Source organism: Silurus aristotelis (assembly GCF_946808225.1).
Source record: "Silurus aristotelis genome assembly, chromosome: 4".
Classification (NCBI taxonomy): Eukaryota; Metazoa; Chordata; class Actinopteri; order Siluriformes; family Siluridae; genus Silurus; species Silurus aristotelis.
In genome coordinates, this window is record NC_139577.1 from 29,481,487 (window position 1) to 29,497,468 (window position 15,982).

Consider the following 15,982-nt stretch of genomic DNA (forward strand, 5'->3'; position numbering starts at 1 on the left):
TAAAATTTTTACCAGAGTCTTTTAAAACATGACTATATGTACTTCTACTTGAGTGAAGGATGTGTGTACTTTTATTGTCTCTGGGTCTTACTAAAGTCATTAACTGACTTCACTTTCATCCTAAAGGGTTCAATAGGGTTGAGGTCAGAGCTATATTGCAGGCAACCACATATGGCTGGAAATGGCTGGTTTTCATATACCTTTGCTTTAGTGTATGTGTGTGTCTATATACAGTACAGACCAAAAGTTTGGACACACCTTCTCATTCAAAGAGTTTACTTTATTTTCATCACTATAAAAATTGTAGATTCACACTGAAGGCATCAAAACTATGAATGAACACATGTGGAATTATATATGGAATTATATACATAACAAAAAAGTGTGAAACAACTGAAAAATGTCATATTGTAGGTTCTTCAAAGTAGCCACCTTTTGCTTTGATTACTGCTTTGCACACTCTTGGCATTCTCTTGATGAGCTTCAAGAGGTAGTCACCTGAAATGGTCTTCCAACAGTCTTGAAGGAGTTCCCCGAGAGATGCTTGGCACTTGTTGGCCCTTTTGCCTTCACTCTGCGGTCCAGCTCCCCCCTAAACCATCTCGATTGGGTTCAGGTCCGGTGACTGTGGAGGCCAGGTCATCTGGCGCAGCACCCCATCACTCTCCTTCTTGGTCAAATAGCCCTTGATGCCTTCAGTGTGACTCTACAATTTTCATAGTCATGAAAATAAAGAAAACTCTTTGAATGAGAAGGTGTGTCCAAACTTTTGGTCTGTACTATATATATATATATATATATATATATATATATATATATATATATATATATATATATATATATATATATATATAAACATGCCATAGGGGCATGTTTACTGCTGCAACTGTTACTGCTGCTGCTGGTACTGCTGCAATTGAACTCATTTTCTGTGTTTACTTTCAATTTGGGAGAGTGTCTCATCATTAATAAAAAAAATCCTCTATCCCAGTAACTCTGATAAGCTCTGGGTGTGATCAATCAAGCCAAAGCAATGCAGTCGGGCCTTGGAGTAAATACCCAGCCTGTACTATATGAGAGGATCTACAGAGCAGTTTGGTCATGCGGTTAGACCATCATGCAGTATATAGTACATGTCTGCATGAGGCCTGAGCAACACATTATACTTTAAACACAGTACGAGCGAGGTGCTTAAAAAATAGATGGAATTTTATGGCGGCGGTTTTGTCAGCACCGAGAGGCTGCTTGTTCAACATTTGTGCTTGAGTACAACTGATGCTTGCTTACTTGAGTGTGATGTTTTCAGTCGTTATCACTCGTATGCAGGCTGCTGAATAGCACCGCAGGCATTATGCAACTTCCTTTTTTCCGCAAAAAAGCATTAAAAACCATTTAAAACAATTTTTTTTGTCACAGTGTGAATGTTTGTAATTCGCTACCATGACATGCAACGGCAATATTCGTGCAAAGCAATTAGCACATACATGATTTGGTGTCATAATGATGAACGGCATAACGATGAGAAAATTGAATTCGCGCATACTGCGACTTGTTTAGCGCGAGATGAAATCGCTGTTTATCTTTGTTAGGAATCGGTGATGTTCTCAGTCTCACAGCATCTTTGCTCCACATCTAAATCATGCATGAGGGTCGCTACCATGGGGGATGCATTTAATCATTCTATCAAAAGTCACTTAACATCCGACTTATTTCTGCAGAGCTTTTAGATGCACCACTGGCAGCCGATCGATATCCACCCAGAATTTCAATCCACGAGAGCTCCGTGGAACATGTATAAAATGCGAACTCATGCACCCTGTTGTATTTGTAACGCACTCTTGTCTCTAAATCAGTCTATCAAGATTTAACACACTTTCCATTTTATAGAGACTTCATTTCCACTCTAGTGATGCTTGTTCGCTGCAAAGAAATGTGCACTAACGCTTTAAATGTAATCACAATGAACACAAATACACAATATATTCACTTTCTTATGCTTTTAAATCAACTCTGGACTGTCTACATACCGTCAGTTTCACGGACATCCGTGGGAGTTTGTTGACTTTCTAAAAAATTAAGTACAGCAGAGAGAGTGCATGCGGTGTTGACTGGAGAAAATGGACGATTTTGGAAAAAGCAATCCTCTCTCAGAGTAACTCTGAGTGATCAATCAAAATAATGCAGGCCGAGACAGGACAGGGATTTATTTATTTTTTATAACTATGCAGAGGTGTGGAGGCTGATAGCACAGGACAGGATGAAATGCAGAATTGTGAAAAAAGTCTGGTGGTAGAAATATCTGAAATACAATAAAAAATACACTCACCAATATGACACCGATGCGTCTCTCTGGCAAAGTTTCACTCGCCCTTCCGCTGCCTCTCTGTTAATCTCTTCGTCCCATAAACCCGCCAACGTACACATCGATTTTTACAACCTCAAGCAACACGTCATACCCAAATCTTCTATAAAACAGTTACTTCGGCCCTGTCCTTGAATGCAGTGACAATAGGAGAGTACAGTCACATGACTCGAAAAGCAATGAAGAAAGTACAAAATGATGTTTGATCATTAGCACGGTGTGACCATGTCCTCATTCTTCTGACACAGGTAATACTGCTCCACAAATGCTGGGAAATACCGTACTATTACATAGGACGTTTACATGGTTTCATTTGAGCGGAACGAAATCATTTGAAATGAATGCATGCAATTAAAATGTTGAACAGAATTTTTATTTTTATTATTATTTCTTTGTAGGCACAGAAAGCCGCTAATATGACATCTTGAGACGTCTGTGCGGAGCGAAAAAAATCACTTTGAAAGACATTTGTTGACCTTTATCAAATCTTAAGTCTTGGCAAATGCAGCCAAGTCACACTCGAGTTCCAGACAGGGAAGGTCAAGCGGACGGGGTGTGTTATCAGAGCTGTAATTTCAACTTGGCACCAGAGTGTGTGTGTGTGTGTGTGTGTGTGTGTGTGTGTGTGTGTGTGTGTGTGTGTGTGTGTGTGTGTGTGTGGTGCCTGCATAAGGCCTGGCTGAGGGGCGAAGGATTCGAAATGGCTGTTGATGCGAGTCATTGATATTGACAAGCCGGGCTGTTAGCATTCTGCATGTTAGCTGGTGAAAGTCACTGAGATTAAACTCATTAGATCTTACATTGTGGCAGTCTTCTTTACTGACAACTGCTACTAATCCCCTCTGATCCCAGGCCACCGTCTATTCCTATAGTATACACCTCTCTCTCTCTCTCTCTCTCTCTCTCTCTCTCTCACACACACACACACACACACACACACACACACACGCACACACACACACACACACACACACACACACACACACACAGAGATTCTTAGAGCTAACAATATGACAGCTCAGTGTAAATAACTATACCGGCTAGTTTAAAGGTATGGTTGAAAATTGTTTTAAATGTCTATAATAATCATAGAACACCTTCGAAAATGGTGACTCTCAAAACATGTAATGTACCTGCCTATTTCTAGTTTTTTATTTTCAGGCTTCTGTTTAAAATGTTCTGTCCTTGAAATTACATCCTGTACTGAGCTCTTCACCTCTGCTACTTCTGCAAAGGCAGCTTTTGAGTCTTTGCTTTGGAGAGGCAAAAATAAAAAAAAAAAAAGAAGGCTTATGTTGTTTTAACTGCTTTGCCAAATCTACAAATTTAATCTAATAAAAAATTGCAAACTGCTCTTTTAGGCGAGATTCATGTTTTAGTTATCCAAATGCCACATTGCTGAGCTTTATAATGGCCCATAATGAGCTGTGTAAGCAGATCAGTATTAACACTGATGATGCCTGGTGATGATATTAAATATCTATTAATCATTTAAGTAGCTATATAACATTAGCTAAAATAAGACATTGTAGGTAGACAACCATATCTCCCGAAACCAATTGAATATGATGATACATACAGGGTGTATTGTGTGTGTGTGTGTGTGTGTGTGTGTGTGTGTGTAAAGTCCCTGTCTGTAAAAGGCTTCTCAAATGGCAGTCATTAAACACTTAAGCAGCTCTAGATCTCCCGCCTACAAGTCAGTGGCTCTGAAAAACCCAGCTTATTAGAGTCAGTCCAGTGTCAAAGCCCCACAATCCCTTAACCTCCCTCTTGCTAGCATTAGCATAAACCAGGCCCCATCTTCCTAGTGCAGCATGGCCTCAGCTGCCCAGCTGATCTGCAGGGAGTGTAATATCAGTGCATGGATGAGCTGTTAGAGCTGACACACTGCTCTATAACCTCCACAAGCAGGAAGGCGAGTAGTTGGGTTCCAGCAGGATATGGCTGGACATGCAGAGAGGATAAGTGGATTAATATATATATATACATATACACACACACACACACACACACACACACACACACACACACACACACACACACACTAATACAGTTTGCCTGCATGTATGCGATATATATTTTTCTCTATCAAAGGATAAAAATGCAGTAATAGTGATGATATTTTAAAATGTCACTTGCTAGTATTGTATTAGAGGATATACCAATGTTTCCGGCACTTCTCACTCGCTGAATGGTTCGACTTGGATCACCTAAAGATCTGAATTTGTTTTCTGCTTGCTTCAGGGCAATATCTCACCTTAATACTGTAGATGTGTACCAAAGACTTACTGCTGTAATCATAAAAACTGGACTCTCATTCACAACCTACTCAAACTCAGCACTCACTACTGTTTGTGTTTACACTATACTGTAATGATTTACCATTTTACAATCCAGTGTCAATCAGAAGTAATTGGTTCCCTTTTGAATTTAGTTCCTCTCATTTCTTTTCTCACCATTTGTCTGAAGGTTTCAGAATTTCAGAACCTACATCCGGATTTATGTCCATTGTTAAAATGAACTATACAGATAAACCTGCAAATAATATGCAAACAATGTGCAATATTATATGATATCTATCTATCTATCTATCTATCTATCTATCTATCTATCTATCTATCTATCTATCTATCTATCTATCTATCTATTTATCTATCTATCTATCTATCTATCTATCTATCTATCTATCTATACTGTTATATTCATATATATGAACTGTTGTAGCTACTTTGCGAATGGCCAGAAGGTTAATGGTCAAATCTAAGAGCTATCAGAAAGCCCATGTAACCTTTAACCACTTACTTTTGTACTCAAATTGGAATAGAAAAAAAAAAGGAGTAGATCAGGTGGGTCACTTTGCATACTTATATCAATTGTTACGGATAAGTATACCTCCTCTACCAATGGACAAAAGTGCAACCATACGATCAATCTCCATTGGACCGCAATTGGCGTAATTATAGTGGCATAGTAGCAGATACAATACATTTTATTTATTTCTTTTTCTGCAAGAGTACACGCTGAATAGAAAACGTCGAAATGATCAACAATATCTGTGATAACGTGTCATGACATCACAATAACACCTTATACCACAGCGCTGTTATTCTCTTTAACGCAATTGATCAGTGCATATTGATTCGTTTTCTCTAAAAGCAGCTTTAAATAAAGCAAATCACAGGTTTATATTAATGCACTCTGTAATGCACCTGCATTTATATAGTAAAATCTATAGTGACTTGTATAGCAGGCATAACACATAACTCAAGCCTTATATATCATATAATTTGAAAATATTCCTATTAATCACAGTCAGCAAGTTTTCCACCAAGTCTTCAGATTTTGGGTAAAAATCACAACTTAAATATAATTTTTTTGTGAATTCAACAGAAAGAGATGGAAAAAAGTGTTGAGGGATCGACCGTTTATAACTGCTATAAAGAAAGTAACTCTGGTTAATTCCACAGATTGTCACTGCTAATGTAAATTCCAAAAAAAAGTGAATGAATGGAAATTACAGCACAAACAGGGACAACGTCTACATATGGAATGTGTGCTGAGCTGATTCGTGCCAAATCACCATGCTGTTGCATCGAGACAAATTTAACACATTTGAAAGCCTGATCAGATCAAGGCTAAACACACACACACACACACACACACACACACACACACACACACACAATTACAAAAAAACTAATCAGAGACACACCGACAATACAGCTGCAAAATTGATACATGCGATGATGCTTTAAGTTCTGAGTCTCTGACGTATTAAATAAACAGCCACACCTTAATCCTCTCCCAAGTCACAGAGAAAACTTTTTTTATCTCTCTATCAGAGTAAATAAATGTACACTACATTAATGGTATTTGAAAGCAGCCCTTATGCAGAGCGAAATACAATTATCTCATTTATACCACTAGGAATTTAATAGTTGAAAACTTTGCTCACGGGTCCAACAGTGGCAGTTTGGTGGTTCTGGAATTTGAACTCAACCTTCTGATTAGAAGTTCAACATCCGAACCACTGAATTTCGTCTGCTGATACTCAAAGGTCAGCGCCGAGCTAACAGGCTATTTAACAATAGAAATAAAAGCCAGTTTATCCACAACAGCAAGTTAGCATACGCAGCGTGGCATAATTAGCAATGGCGTAATTAGGAATGAGCTCCCAGGAGTCTCTAGCACTTTGACAGCCAGCTGGGCTTCATACGGCAATCAGAAGCTGCATAAATGGCTCACCTGTGGAGCTAAACACCCTGGGGATGTGTGTGCTGGTGTGTGCAGCTGGCAGAACACACAAACATACGTGCACACACACACACACACACACACACACATACACACACACACAAATACACATGCGAAGAAAAGCCATGCACACACAGGCAAAAAAAAAAGCTTTGAACTTCTGAAATATGATGTTATTGATTTTCAAGGACTTTTCTTTGGAAGCAGATGCTGTTTTTGTTTTCTTTCAATTTTTCCCAAAAAGTTTGATTTGTATTTTCTACTCTACATAATAAAAAACAAGTAGCTATTCAAATTTTTTCTTAAAAGGATCCGACTGCATCTTTAGTACGGCTGCACAATATATCATTTGGTAATTGCTTTGATAATATTTGGCTGAAGCCTTTAATATGCAAACGACTGTGCAAACAGAAAATTAGGTCTGGGGGACCAACGGCTCTGTGAAACAAACCCATTATTATTATGATGATTATTATTATACTATTGTTTTTTAAAAAGCACTTAAAATCCCAGCCCACATATTAAAAGATTTGTATATTTTTAATTCAGATCTGGAAGTTCAGATCGGGTTTAATTCAAACCTCAACAACTGGCGCAAAACACGAAATCATTTAAACTTGCAATCTTCCAGCCAACCATGACCATGAGACAAAACACTCACGCTCCCATCCACATCGAAGGAGCTGCTGTTGAGCGTGTACCTAGCTTTAAGTTCATTGGGAGTCCAGACTTCTGAGGATCTCACCTGGACTCAAAACTCTTCTATCCTGATCAGGAAGGCACAACAGCGCCTGTTCTGAGGAGACTCAAAAAAGTGCCGTCTGTGTTACAGGATACTGAAGAACATTTACTGATGCACCATTGAGAGCATCCTCACTAACTGCATCTCAGAGTTGTACAGCAGCTTCACTGCTTCTGTAAACTGCTGTAAAGCGCTTAAGAGGGTTGTGAAAACTGCCCTACGATTCATCAGCACTCAGATATCCAGTTATACAATAAACACTGTCTGCAAGGGGCGAGGGGAATTATCAAAGATACCTCTCACCCCAACCATGGACTATTCACCTTTCTCCAGGACGCTACAGGTGCCTCAGAGCCGCACAAACAGACTTAAGAATAGCTTTTTTTTTTTTTTTACTGCACTGAACAGCTGATTCAATATGCCATTGTCAATTTCTGTGCATTTTGCACTGCTTATACACTACACGTTTTTTATGCACCATCCATACCTCACATTTGCACTGTACATTCCACCCATATTTATACTGTCTATGCTGTATCATACATACATTCATACTTGAACATAACTATATCATTTCATTTTAGTGTATTATCTTCTGACATGTCTGTCTATACATTATCTTTGCACAGTATATTGTATATTATTATATACCGTATTTTCCGGAGTATAAGCCGCTACCACGCTTTGAACCCTGCGGCTTAAACAACGAAGCGGCTAATATGTGGATTTTTCCGGGGTTTTTTACCGGTTTCACAAGACTGTCTACAGGAAATGTGACTCATTCGTCACGCTGAAAAAAACAACGGGCATGAAAAAACGTACTTCACCTGTGTTCTGAGCTGCACAGCATCGGGAGAAAAGCTTCACCGATGGTGATTTTTAAACGCACGACGATGCCAAAAGAATAACTCTCGAGAGAAATAGTTGTGAAAGGAAGGAGGAAGACAGTGAACAATGACTTTCTTGGTAGGCTACTGTTTAGATACGAGCCGTGTAACAGACACTGTCTTTCATTAAAGCCTGTGTAAAGTTCATTAGTTTCAATGTAGGCAGGCTTATAGACAGGTGCGGTGTATTTATGTTCAAAATAAAAATCTTTGTCAAATTCAGAGGGTGCTTATATTTGGGCTTATATTTGGGTGTGCTTTATAGTCCGGAAATTACGGTATACCACATATTACCTACTGCACCTCCTGTACATTCCTCCCCCCTCATCCCTGTAAATATGGACCTCTTACCCTATTTATCTACTGTTAAATAGGTCACTTATGCACTTCTGGTTGGATGCTAACTGCATTTCATTCTGTACATGTACCTTGCACAATGACAATAAAGTTGAATCTAATTTAATCTAAAATAAAACCCCACCAATGCTGGTAGTGCTTCAGAAGTGGGTGAGATAGCAAACTCTCTTCCTGTCAATTACAGTGATGCTATTGGGCGTTTGTAATCCTAAGGCCATGTCCACACTAATTCATTTTCCGTTCAAAAACGCACATTTTTCTATCAGTATTTTTTCAGTCAATTAAAAAAAAGTATTTTTTTCGAAAACGCATTTTAAGTCATCGCAACGACGGGAAGCAAATAAAAGGCAGGCGGAAATGAAGCAGGTCTTTTGAGCAACTTTTGGGAAACCGAAAGTGTGGACGCGGAGCGTTTACAGACGAAAACGCCTTTTCAAATATATCCAGATTGGTGTAGACGTAGCCTAGGTATGCAAAAGCAGACAGATCGCATCTTTCCTTGGTGGGAGTTACGCTGCCTTGTAACACTGCATGAGGAGCAGTTAGGAAACATGCAATGGTTGGCTTCACGTGGTCTCACACCCTCCACGTCCTTAAATTGGGAAGAAAATAGTAAAACATTCAGCTTTTTCACCGTCTCTGAGGTTTCTGGATAAGATTTCAGGGTAAACAGTGATGCCTCTACTTATTTACATTACGTATTGACAATCCTATTAGCAAAACAAGGCTAATATTTGATCCCATTTCCATCATTAACACAATTGTAGCACCCAAAAGCACTTCTAACCAACTTCTCTCATACTGCTTGTGCATTAACAATCATCATTGAGGGAAAACGAGGAACGCTGCATTTCATTTCATTTTATTTCAGTTTGCTTCAGTTCTTCTTTCCCCTGAAGACAGATTACTCGTGTGTCTTAATGAATTCAGGATGCAGGTGGAATTTGGTTCCCACTGTGGATTAGGATTTGGTGAAGAGGCTGAGTAATTATTTTTTTTCATAATTCAAGCATACATGTGCAAATGAGGAGCCGGTGGGCAGTGTGTGAGGCACGTCAGGTGGTGATAAAATAAATATGGAAAAGCGTGTGCGCTCTCGAAATACATAAATCGCTTTAAGTCCACAGAAAGGAGCGAGTGCGTGAGTGTGCATGGGCGTTTGGAGAGAGATTTGAAAGTAAATACAGGCCAAACTAACCGTGGCGCAGCATAAGAAAGTATATCGTGTGTGAAGGCTTCATGTTCAAGCTGCAAATGTTCGCAGCCATCATTTCTCTTTCACTCCACAGGCACGCTGCGGCAGTCCCTCTGATAACGCAAGAGCAAACGAATCGCTTTCTACCGAGCTTAATGCATTTAACATGACTTAGATTATGTTATTTATAAACGAATGTAGTTTGCTTGTTGATTTGAAATGAGGCGACTAATGACTACAAACAATGGATTACAGAAACGCAATTAGTCAATAAGAGGGATAGAGAGGAAAACACAAATATACCGTGTTGCACAAATACATGTACAGACATCTAAATACTGCAGCGTCTGCACTGCGCACATGTGAGGCGGTACCGTGTGTAACTATTCCTGTTTCTGCTGGGAAACACATTTTTAGAAAACCGCATTCGATACCTGATGGCTTTTACCACACCCACCCAGTGTGAGTGAAAGCGAGCAGCTTAGAAACTTCTGAAATAAAGTAAGAGTGGAAAAAAGGTGCAAGCTGATCACACAGCTACTGTAGCGCTGCACAATGGGGACAAGGTCAGATCTCTATAGCAGGCCACTCAAGATCTTTATACCACATGGCGCTGGCTTTGTGGACAGGGGCACGGTCATGCTGGAACAGTTTTTGGGTCTCCTAGGTTAAGTGAATATATATACAGTGGAATTGAGATACTCGCCACCTCGATAGTTCGATAGTAACTCACGAAAAATCTGATAGTTCCGAGAAGCTCGAAAGTTCGGAGTAACATTTCAACATTGTACTAATAAATTACATACAAATATATATATATATATATATATATATATATATATATATATATATATATATATATATATAATTGAATGCACAGCGGTCAGCTGAGAATGATATCTTACTGCGGTGTTGAGCGAGCCTTGTTCAAATGGAGTTATTTAAAAGAGCTAGGGAGGAAAAGAAAAGTTCGATCGGGCAGATGGTGCTCACTCTGTCATGCCTAGACACCTGGCGAGCTGTAGCTGGGAAAAAAGATCCTATTAACCTCAACCTGGATAACCTGAACTGGGTACATTCATTTGTATTTATTTCCCCTAATTGTGGAAGGACACTAATGAATAGTCCAGATTTTCTAAAAGAGAGAACGTATGCAGCTCTGGGTGGATAAAAAGTACATTGTGTACTGGGCACATGAAACAACACATGACACATTTCCAATAAGTTAATAAAATAGATAATCAATGTAGGAACAGTGATGCCGCATTTCCTCACTGCTGGTTTCATGGAGTTACATTAACAGCTGCGCCGCTTGTAGCCATGCCCCTGTCGAGCCAGCTGGCTATCTTCAGCTAACCAATAATGTTTAATCAATAGTGTTTATCCTCCAATAACTCCCTCAGCTGAGAAAATGTACAGACCAAATCAAAAGTCGAATGCTGTAATACCAATATTGTATTTGAACCTACATATCAGCACAAATGTTTTATGAAATTCTTTGCAGGCCAACATTTTTTTTACACTGAGAAGAACACTGTCATAATAACCGACACACCGGACAGGGTCTATTTTAAAATTGAGACATTCATTCCTTTGAGACAGAGATGTGTAGAGAGAAAGGGATAGGGACAGAATGAGAAAGACAATGGGAGGGAAACAGAGAGACAAATAGAGGAGACAGTAAGAGGAACAAAAATATAGAGAGCCAGTAAGATATAGAGAAACAGAAAGAGAGAGAGCGAGAGAGAGAGAGAGAGAGAGAGAGAGAGAGAGAGAGAGAGAGAGAGAGAGAGAGAGAGAGAGAGAGAGAGAGATAGGGAGAGAAAGCAAAAGAAAAAGAAGGAGACAGAGAGAGTGGATAATGAGAGACAGTAAATCTTGAAACAGTGAGATATAAAAAAAAGGTGGATTAGAGAGAAAGTGAAACAGAGAGAAATAATAGATAGAGAGGGAGAGAGAGAAACAACAATAAATAGAGAAAAAAACAAGATATAGAGAAACAGAAACAAGAAGAGTAAGAGAGAGAGAGAGAGAGAGAGAGAGAGAGAGAGAGAGAGAGAGAGAGAGAGAGAGGGGCAAATTAAGGGAGACATAGAGAAACAACAAAAATGAAGAGAGAGAGAGAGAGAGAGAGAGAGAGAGAGAGAGAGAGAGAGTGATTGTAGATAGAAAGAGAGAGAGAAAAGATATGTGTATATATACAGTGAGGAAAATAAGTATTTGAACACCCTGCTATTTTGCAAGTTCTCCCACTTAGAAATCATGGAGGGGTCTGAAACCTGTTAGTCTGCCTTTAAAATGTCCACCTCCACTACATTTATTATCCTAAATCAGATGCACCTGTTTGAGGTCGTTAGCTGCATAAAGACACCTGTCTGCTGCTTGGCAATTTCCCCGTAGCCCTTTCCAGCCTTGTGGAGGTGTACAATTTTGTCTCTAGTGTCTTTGGACAGCTCTTTGGTCTTGGCCATGTTAGTAGTTGGATTCTTACTGATTGTATGGGGTGGACAGGTGTCTTTATGCAGCTAACGACCTCAAACAGGTGCATCTAATTTAGGATAATAAATGTAGTGGAGGTGGACATTTTAAAGGCAGACTAACAGGTCTTTGAGGGTCAGAATTCTAGCTGATAGACAGGTGTTCAAATACTTATTTGCAGCTGTATCATACAAATAAATAGTTTAAAAATCATATATTGTGATTTCTGGATTTTTTTTTTTTAGATTATGTCTCTCACAGTGGACATGCACCTACGATGACAATTTCAGACCCCTCCATGATTTCTAAGTGGGAGAACTTGCAAAATAGCAGGGTGTTCAAATACTTATTTTCCTCACTTTATATATATATATATATATATATATATATATATATATATATATATATAGAGAGAGAGAGAGAGAGAGAGAGAGAGAGAGAGAGAGAGAGAGAGAGAGGAGAGGGGGGGGGGGGAGCAAAAAAGGGAGAGAGAGAGAGAGAGAGAGAGAGAGAGAGAGAGAGAGAGAGAGAGAGAAATAGCAGGAGACAGTGTGAGAAATGAATTAAGAGACAATGTGACAAATAGAAAGAGAAAAAAGAGAGCGAGAGATTGATAGAAAGAGAGGGGGAAAGAGAGAGTAAGAGAGAGAGAGAGAGAGAGAGAGAGAGAGGAGAGAGAGAAGGAAGAGAGAGAGAGGAGAGAGAGAGTGTGTGTGTGTGTGTGTGTGTGTGTGTGTGTGTGTGTGTGTGTGTGTGTGTGTGTGTGTGTGTGGAAGAGAGAGAGAGAGAGAGAGGAGAGAGAGAGAGAGAGAGAGAGAAAGAGAGGAAGGGGGTCGGGTATTTAGGTGAGGGTTACTCCAGGAACACACACTTTGGTGTGGCAGTAAACACACCGCGTGTATGAACCGGTAATAAATCAAAAACTTGCGTAAAAGAAAATCTAGACACATTTGCAGTAAAAACAGTGGTGTTTTTCTGGGTTTAGGAGACGCTGCTCTAAAAGAAGAGTGTCAGGAGAGAAATAAAAAGCACCTGTAATTAATCTCCAGCAGGCCTTCATTAGCCTGCATCAGAGCAGCACAGATTTGTAACACTGCCCTTTAGGGATCAGACAGAAACACTGCTCGGGGCAGAGGCCAGGAGAGATTAATAAAACACAAAATGCAGCTTAGTTGTGTGTGAAAAAATGCATTACACCTCACCACAGCTCTTATCTACCATTACTATCCTATACATTTCATTAAAGCACAGTTCTTGTGTGTTTATCTCTTGTATAAAAACCCCCATGTCAGTAAAAGCTCTTTAGGACAATACCTCAATCCACTGTAATCGACTGGAAGCACACATTTCCTCCAGATATGGAATCTGCTGTGTCAAAGTTGAGCGTCCTACTGCTTTTCTTCTGCCAGGCGTAAAGATGCTGCAATAAACGTTTCCTCTTTCCAAGCAGACGTTTTCTCTTTTTTTTTTGGTCTGCCTTATAAAATAAGGCTCTTTCTTTAGGGCGCTCCTCAGGCTGAGAAAACACTCATCAATCAGCGCCGACAGACCAGAAAGTTGCGGTCAAACCCGGCCCATCCCATAGAAACCAGTCATTACACTCTACGTGTTTACTCACAATGACTACAAACCGATCATTACATCCGTCTCTATTAAAGACCGGCACAGAAAAGCAGCTCGTTCTGAAAGCAACGGCGTGCGAACGTCGTCTACAAACACTGGATCTCAGCAGTCTTTTCACTCAGTGTGAAACTAAAGCACTGATGTGGGCCGAAGTCGACCTGGCAGCACACTTTCATGTCGCGCAAGAGGAACACCAAAAGAGGGATGCATAATAATACAATACGCCAAAGGGAACGGAAAACAAACAGCGGAGACATGAAACGATGACCTGTAAGTTGAGGACAAAAGGATAGCCCTAGCCCTTCCTCAGTCTTTCAAACACACACACACACACACACACACACACACACACACACACCCCTATGGAAGTAACTGCTTAACCGACAAGGCAGATATATAAATTGTACTATTTTCAATAAGGACAAAAATCACAATAAAATAAGTTTTCGCATTCAACCATTTATTCCCCCACTTTACTGAATTACACTGAAAACGACACTTTCCATGTCGTTATAAATAGTTCAATTAATAGTTCTAACACTGCGATCCGACTTGACACGAGCGCATTTGTTACACTCACAGGCTACACATTGATTGCACATTTACTCAAGGAATTGGAGGCAAACAATCACAACCATTCAGTGTAACTTGGTTGGTAAATCCAAGCTAAATGTGTTAAAAGGATTCTTAATGGAAGGAAAATTTACATTTGTACGGTTGCATACAGAGTGAACACTGCAAACATCAATAGATGCTTTAACTACAACTTTCTTTCGGCTTCTCCCATTTGGGGTCGCCACACCGGCACTAAGGCTTGTGCAACCCTAATAGCTGGGGTCGGTTCCGTGACCAGGGATCGAACCCAGGCCGCAGCGGGGAGAGCGCCGCATCCTAACTACTAGACCACCAGGGAACCCTATTAATAGATGCTTTAACTAATGCTGGCAAATGACCATTTTGTACAAGAAGGGTTATATACACAAAGACAACCTCCACTTCAAACCAGGTTCACTCATGTTCCATACATTAAAATAATGTAACACACAACAAGATGTATTCTGTGTATTCACTAGAAGTCGGACGATTTATCAGGCATATTTTTGGTATTTTGGTATGGTATGGTATTACCATAACAGCAGGTGGCAGTAGTCTGTATTCGGAATCCAAACAGGGAACCCGAACGGCTAGAACTTTGAATATATAAAGCAAGCAGCGTTTACACCTGCCATGCTCATTACTAACGGATTTGTGTATATTTGTGGATTCGCTAATGGATTCGTTACGGATTCGCTACGCTGAATAGCCATTAGGAATTCTCGTTCTTGCCGCGAGATTTTCTCCGCCGCCGAATCGACACGATCACCCCCGAAAAACAGCTGATGCCCTTCGACTACAGCCAACGATGAGGAAAACACCGAAAAAAACTACCCATGCGCCAAAAAAACCCTGACATTGCCTGAGGGCCGACTGCCAGCTTGTCCCAGGCTTTAAGTTCTTATCCTTCAATCTTAATCTACAATTTTATATTTCAATGGTTATGCTGAAATATATTACAAATATGATTCCATTCAATTTAATTCATTTTTATTTGTATAGCGCTTTTAACAATGAACATTGTCTCAAAGCAGCTTTACACAGATAATGTGGTGATTAAAAGTAAATATGTTCTTTGTAAGTAAGTTTGTTCCTGATGAGCAACTGTGGCAAGGAAAAACTCCCCGAGATGGCATAAGGAAGAAACCTTGAGAGGAACCAGACTCGAGAGGGAACCCATCCTCATCTGGGTCGCACCGAATGTCCATTTGAAGCAGATATACAATGTTGCGGGGTGCAGTGATGATGATCAGAAGCGAACTGTATCCTGAGTCAGTGTAGCAGACTATGATGCTACTTTTGGAAAGAGAATGAGAATAAAATCTGAAGATAAAAAGCGAGTCAATCTTTGGAACTGTATTGTTATTAAGCCTTTAACCGGCTGTAGTTGTGCTGTTCAATAAATGTTTAATTTAAACAATTTTCTGTATCAGGTCTTAATAAATTACTTTAAGATTTTTTCAGATGTAGAGGAAAAAAAGAAAATC

The 15,982-nt window shown here is 39.7% G+C and overlaps 1 protein-coding gene across 31 annotated transcripts in view; it reads right to left on the bottom strand.

The window, feature by feature from the left end:
• Nucleotides 1-15,982, bottom strand: part of inpp4b (inositol polyphosphate-4-phosphatase type II B) — a 765,675-nt gene that overhangs the window by 637,688 nt on the left and 112,005 nt on the right. Inside the window, exon 1 of one of the 31 annotated variants that reach the window (XM_083538650.1) lies at nt 13,593-14,075. The exons of 27 other annotated variants lie outside the window; for them this stretch is intronic. The gene's annotated coding sequence lies outside the window, so the exon portion shown is untranslated. Of the gene's footprint in view, nt 1-13,592; nt 14,076-15,982 lie in introns of those variants that run through there. 3 more of the 31 variants (XM_083538646.1, XM_083538641.1, XM_083538640.1) reach the window with 3 other exon arrangements.